The sequence below is a fragment of the Triticum dicoccoides genome, chromosome 4B (genome assembly GCF_002162155.2).
Source record: "Triticum dicoccoides isolate Atlit2015 ecotype Zavitan chromosome 4B, WEW_v2.0, whole genome shotgun sequence".
In the NCBI taxonomy this organism is placed as follows: Eukaryota; Viridiplantae; Streptophyta; class Magnoliopsida; order Poales; family Poaceae; genus Triticum; species Triticum dicoccoides.
This window is the reverse complement of record NC_041387.1, coordinates 560,261,051-560,267,905: the sequence shown is the minus strand read 5'-3', so window position 1 is coordinate 560,267,905 and position 6,855 is coordinate 560,261,051. Positions and strand designations below refer to the sequence as shown.

The following is a 6,855-nucleotide window of genomic DNA, read 5'->3' as shown; positions in this document are numbered from 1 at the left end:
TCCGATAGAGGACGCAGATAGATTATCCATTACGAACTCCGAAGTGGAGAGCGCCATGAATCACAGGCGCCGACGGGCCACATTGCGTGACCCTAATTTCTCTGAAGAGGCGTTCAACGCCTTCAGCTCAGGGGACGCGTACATCCGAGCTGCTCAAGATGGCCTTGCCAGAGCTATGGACCAGTATGTAAAGTACATACAGGTAAGAAAATTTGATAAGTACATATATCAGTAGCCCCTGAGACTTGAAACAGTTGGCACAACTGATTTAAGTATCAATTATGTGCATAGGTTCTTAAAGAGAAGAATACCCAGCTATCTAAAGAGCTGGAAGAGTGCAAAGCCCAACTGCGGGCCGCAGTTGCAGGAATGAAGGAGCCCCAGAAGGCCTCGTCTGGTAACTTTCGTCTTGATCAAAAAGAATGTACTGACGTATACCAGTTTAGTATTCGGCATGCGTGCAGATCTAACAATAGATTCTGCAGACAATCCCGGAAGTAATCCGGAGATCGTATCGGAGGATGACCCTCATGCTCAATGACAGCTGAAAGCTGGCGAGTGTGTGCTTACAAAAGGTATACGGGAGAAGAATGATCTCCAGGACGCAAAGACCAGGCTGGACGTTGAATTAAAGGATGTCCGGGGCCAACTTGCTGACTCCGTGAAGGAAAATAAGTGGCTTCAACGCGGCATTTTTAGTAAGTGCTTGAACGAACCTTTAAACAGTTTGTGGAAGAAACACGCTAACATAATTATATTTGTAGGTATGCTGACAGGTCATCCCGGAGAGGAGATGCCCGGATCTGCAGGCGATCTTCTCCAAGAACTCTCACAACTGCACGAGCAAGTTCAGCAGGTGATGCAAGGTATTGCCCATGCCTTGTGGCCTTCCGCATCCCTGCCAGGAGGCATGTGAGAGCTTGTGGAGATGCTCAAGGGAGCACGGCGGCGCTTCCGATTATGGAAGGTGTCGGCCTACCGACAAGGTGCAAGGGAAGCCTGGGCCATGGTGAAGACGCGATACACAAAGGCTGACCCGAACCATATGGCCGAGGTCGGACCTGCAGGGCCAGATGGGGCAGAGATTCCCGTTAGTCTGGTATATGACCAGGTTTCTTTAGCCGTAAAGTATTCCCAACAGGATTGTAGGCTAGACAGCCTGTTGGATGGTATAGAAGAAGAATTCAGTCAGTCTAAGTGACTTTTATACTTCGAAGGACATATTTTGTCCCTAGCCGGATTGTAAATCATTTGTCTTGGCCGACCTTTTCGCTTCAACCTCTGGACCCGATAGTCTGGAGTGTATCCGAATACCCGCGCGGTTATGTAAAAAACCGGGGTATGCGTGGAAACCAGGCGTAGGGGTCATAAGTGCTTGAACAGACAAGTACCCAACTAGTTATGTTATATTACATGGGTAGTAAGAAACATCTTCCACGGAGAATAGTTCCGTTAAGGGTTCCTTTCCCTGGGTGTGCATGCATTAATGTGCATGTCCGATCTGCGAAAAATGCCGCAGGATATAAACATCTGGGGGCATGTATTGTAATAAGTAAAAGACATCTTTTGTTCACCTACTGAATATTCCCTTAAGAACGCTAGCTTTTGGCTTCACCCAGTCCGAGGTACACATCCGTCTGACCCTGCAGTAGCAATCACAGAGGTGCTCCCCTTATGCCCTAGCTGAATTAACGGGAACGTAGGGCATAAACACAAGAGCCAGGCAACCCAGCTTGGCCAAAACTTAAGTCATATCGATGCATATAATGGTGAAAAAGGGCACATATGGAGAAATGACGCATATATGGTGGGCATGAAGCCTAGAAGACAATTAAGTTAGGCTTCTGTATAAGAAGCCCCCAGGTATATTGAGCATGCATAGTGCGGCAGGAGTGTGCGGTCAAAGCATACTTGAACCTTTTAAAGATATATATATATATATATATATATATATATATATATATATAGAAGAGAGAGAAATAAGATATATGTACATAAAAAAGTAAAAACAGAGGTGAGGAGACAAACACAGAGTCCGACACTAGGCGTAGAATCTTCGGAGTCTGGCCGCGTTCCATGGGTTTGGCTCGAGTCAATTATCTGATGCATCACGCAGACGGTACACTCCTCTGGTGAGAACTTTGTCAATGATGAAGGGACCCTCCCACTTGGGCTTGAGCTTGTCCTTTTTCTTCTCCGGTAGGCGTAGAACGAGTTCGCCAATGTTATATATTTTGGCCCGTACTTCTCTACTTTGATACCTCCTAGCCTGCTGCTGATAAAATGCGGAATGGGCCTTCGCGACGTCCCGCTCCTCCTCTAGGGCATCTAAACTGTCCTGCCGATCTAGCTCGGTTTCTCTCTCTTCGTACATGCGCACTCTAGGTGAATCATGAATGATATCGCAGGGCAACACTGCCTCTACGCTATACACCATGAAAAATGGTGTGTATCCGGTGGTACGATTGGGCGTGGTCTGCAGCCCCCATAGTACAGAGTCAAGCTCCTCGACCCAGTGCGAATCTGATTCCTTCAAAGATCGCACTAGTCTGGGTTTGATGCCGCTCATAATAAGACCATTTGCTCGTTCGACTTGACCGTTTGTTTGTGGGTGATAGACAGAGGCATAATCTAGCTTAATACCCATCTTGCCGCACCATGTTTTCACCTCATTGGCTGTAAAGTTGGAGCCATTATCGGTGATGATGTTGTGAGGAACACCGTAACAGTGTAAGACTTTCGGATATAATGTCTATCACTGGTCCGGATTCGGCCGTTTTAACTGGCTTGGCCTCTATCCATTTGGTGAATTTATCTACCATGACCAACAAATATTTTTTCTTATGGCTTCCTCCTTTAAGGGGTCCAACCATATCGAGCCCCCATACCGCAAAGGGCCAGGTTATGGGGATTGTTTGGAGAGCGGTAGGCGGCATATGGCTTTGATTGGCAAAAAGCTGGCAACCGACGCAATGTTGGACGAGGTCCTGTGCGTCCGCTCGGGCTGTCGGCCAGAAGAAACCTGTATGGAAGGCCTTGCTTACGAGAGCTCGAGCTGCGGCATGGTTGTCGCCGAGTCCGGCATGAATTTCTATCAAAAGCTGCCGTCCTTCCTCTTCGGAGATGCACCTTTGGAGCACTCCAGTCGCGCTTTTCTTGTAAAGCTCTCCCTCGTGGACTTTGTAGGCTTTAGAGCGCCGCACAATGCAATGTGCCTCATTTTGATCCTTGGGGAGTTCTTGCCTATTTAGGTAGGCTAAGAAGGGTTCGGTCCACGGGGCGATTATAGCCATGATCTCGTGGGCCGATGGTGTTATTTCGATGGCAGAGCCTCCGATTATGTCAGAGTGTTCGGAGTCTAGGGTTGTCTTCGGATCCGGACTGAAATTGCCGGTCTCCCCTTCCCATACCACGGATGGCTTGAACAACCTTTCTAGGAAGATGTTAGGTGGGATGGGGTCGCGCTTAGTGCCAATACGGGCAAGGATATCCGCCGCTTGATTGTTTTCTCTTACCACGTGGTGGAATTCGAGCCCCTCGAACTGAGCTGACATTTTTAGAACGACATTGCGGTAGGCCACCATTTTTGGGTCCTTGGCATCAAAGTCTCCATTTATTTGAGATATTGCGATGTTTGAATCCCCGCGCACTTCTAGGCGTTGGATGCCCATGGAGACTGCCATACGAAGACCGTGCAACAGAGCCTCATATTCGGTTGCATTGTTGGAATCTGTGTATAGTATTTGAAGTACATATTGGACTGTATCTCCTGTGGGGGATGTTAGGACAATGCCCGCCCCTAGACCAGCCAGCATCTTGGAGCCGTCAAAGTGTATGATCCAATTGGAGTACGCGCCGTACTCTTTAGGGAGTTCGGCTTCCGTCCATTCGCCGACGAAGTTGGCCAGTACTTGCGACTTAATGGCTTGCCGTGGTTTGTATATTATGTCGAACAGGAGGAGCTTGATAGCGCATTTGGCAATCCAGCCCGTAGCATCGCGGTTATTTATTATGTCATTGAGTGGTACTTCGGAGGCCACCATGATTGAACACTCTTGAAAGTAGTGTCATAGTTTTTGGGATGCCATGAAGACCGCGTATGCTATCTTTTGGTAATGTGGGTACCATGATTTGCATGGAGTTAGGACAGTGGATACATAGTATACCGGCTTTTGAAGCGGGAATTTATGTCCGTCCATCTCTCGTTCGACGACGAGCGCTGCGCTTACAACCTGATGTGTAGCAGCTATATATAACAGCATGGGTTCACCAATACTTGGTGCGGCCAGGATTGGGTTGCTGGCCAAGATGGCCTTTATTTCTTCCAGTCCGGGCATAGCCGCATCCGTCTACTCGAAGTGGTTGGTGCGTTGAAGAAGGCGATAGAGAGGTAATGCCTTTTCCCCTAATCGGGAGATAAAGCGGCTTAAGGCGGCCACACATCCAGTTAATTTCTGGATTTGCTTTAGGTCTGCTGGGGTAGCCAACTGTGACAGAGCTCGGATTTTAACCGGATTCGCTTCAATTCCTCTATTGGAAACAATGAAGCCCAAAAGCTTTCCGGCCGGTACGCCGAAGACGCATTTTTCCGGATTGAGCTTGATGTCATATGTTCGGAGATTATCGAACGTAAGCCTCAAGTCGTCTATTAAGGATTCGACGTGTCTGGTCTTGATGACCACGTCGTCTACGTATGCCTCCACTGTTTTGCCGATTTGTGTTTCCAAGCATGTCTGAATCATGCGCTGATAGGTTGCACCAGCATTTTTGAGCCCGAAGGGCATGGCGTTGAAACAGAAGGGGCCGTATGGAGTAATGAATTCCGTTGCGGCTTGGTCGGACTCCGCCATCTTGATTTGGTGGTATTCAGAGTATGCATTGAGGAAACACAGTGAGTCGTGTCCTGCGGTAGTGTCGATTATTTGATCGATGTGGGGTAGTGGGAAGGGATCCTTTGGGCAAGCCTTATTAAGGTCCTTGAAGTCGACACATAGGTGCCATGATTTGTCCTTCTTTGGTACCATCACCAGGTTTGCTAGCCAGTCCGTATGTTTTATTTCTCTGATGAATCCGGCCTCGAGTAACTTGGCTAGTTCTTCTCCCATGGCTTGTCATTTGGGTTCTGAAAAGCGCCGAAGAGTCTGCTTGACCAGCTTGTATCCCTTTTGTATGTTTAGGCTATGCTCGGCCAGCCTGCGTGCGATACCTGGCATGTCTGAAGGATTCCAGGCGAAGATGTCCCAATTCTCGTGCAAGAACTCTCGTAGTGCGGCGTCTATTGTGGGGTTCAGCTGTGTCCCAATTGATGCTGTTTTTGTAGGGTCCGTTGGGTGGACCTGGAATTTGACTATTTCGTCCGCTGGTTTGAAAGAGGTGGATTTGGGCCGTTTGTCGAGTATCACATCGTCCCTATCCACTATGGAGCGCAGCATGGTAAGTTCCTCAGCTGCGAGGGCTTCGGATAATGCCTCGAGGGCTAGTGCAGCGGTTTTGTTTTCCGCGCGGAGTGCTATGTTCGGATCACTAGCTAGAGTGATGATTCCATTGGGCCCTGGCATCTTGAGCTTCATGTACCCGTAATGGGGTATAGCTTGAAAGCTCGTGAATGCATCCCGCCCTAAAAGGGCGTGGTATCCGCTACTGAACGGGGCCACTTGGAATATGATTTCTTCGGATCTATAATTCTCCGGCGTGCCGATTACCACATCAAGTGTGATTTTTCCTGCACATCGTGCCTCCCGACTAGGGATGATTCCCCTGAAGGTCGTGCTGCTTTGCTCAATGCGGCTCTTGTCTATTTCCATCTTGTTAAGAGTTTCCTCGTAGATGAGGTTTAATCCGCTGCCGCCGTCCATGAGCACTTTAGTAAGCCGGAAACCGTCCACAATTGGACTAAGGACTAATGCGGCTGTTGCCCGAACTGTTTGGAATTTAGGTCCATCACTGGCATTGAAAGTTATAGCTGTGTCGTTCCATGGATTTGTTGCTGCAACGTGGCAGACTTCGGCAAGGCTGCGGAGTGCTCGCTTATGCCTATTGTTTGAGGTGAAAGTCTCAAAGACTGTTAGTACTGTATTGTTATCCTCCGTGGGATGTGGTTCTGCGGCATTATTAACGAGGAGGTCCTCGCCGCTCTTGGACACCTGCCGGAGTACCCAACATGCTCTAAGGCAGTGTGTTGGTATAGTATCCAGTGTACTGTGAATTTTACATGGCCCATTGAGCCATCCCTCCAGTACGGTTCCACGCCCAGTGAGGGGCTTTGGCTTTTTGGTGATTGGATTGGGTGGCTTATGGGAGCGCACCCTTTTAGTTCGGACGAGGGATTTAGTGAGAGCCGGAGGGTCCAAGAATTTTGTGTGGGTTTTCCAAGCGCTTTCCATCGCTCAGTACTTCTGTACTAGGGCCGCCAAGTCAGCAAAGTGTACTATATCACGGCGACTTATGGCGTTGAGAATTCCCTTGACCGTGCAATTTGTGCAGAAGAATGAGATTGCATCTTCCTCACGACAGTCCTTAACCTTATTCATTACAGAGGAATCTGGCCCAGAAGTGATGTACTGTCTCTTAGGGCTCTTGTCTAATGTGGGAAAGATCGCTTGTATCTGGGTGGGTGGGTAGATTTAAGTCCGAACCCTGACCCGATCTGAAACCCAGGGGCAGAGGAGTTTCTGAGCCCGAAAGCTCGGACTCCAGGATATTGCCCAATTTACCTAGCCCGCTACCCGATTCTAAGTTCGGATCCTGGGCCATGTCCTCCCATAGACGGGTATCCGACTCAAAGAGATCGGGAATCCGGACATAGTTCATCCTCAGAATAGAGGAAGAATCTCTGCGTTGTTTCTCTACCACCGC

The 6,855-nt window shown here is 48.8% G+C and overlaps 1 long non-coding RNA gene across 1 annotated transcript; it reads left to right on the top strand.

Annotated features, from left to right (window-relative positions):
- Nucleotides 1–295: 295 nt before the first annotated feature.
- On the top strand, nt 296–797 carry LOC119293883. The gene is made up of 3 exons (XR_005143246.1): nt 296–397; nt 486–698; nt 765–797. It is a non-coding gene; the product is annotated as an uncharacterized LOC119293883 (long non-coding RNA).
- Nucleotides 798–6,855: the final 6,058 nt, after the last annotated feature.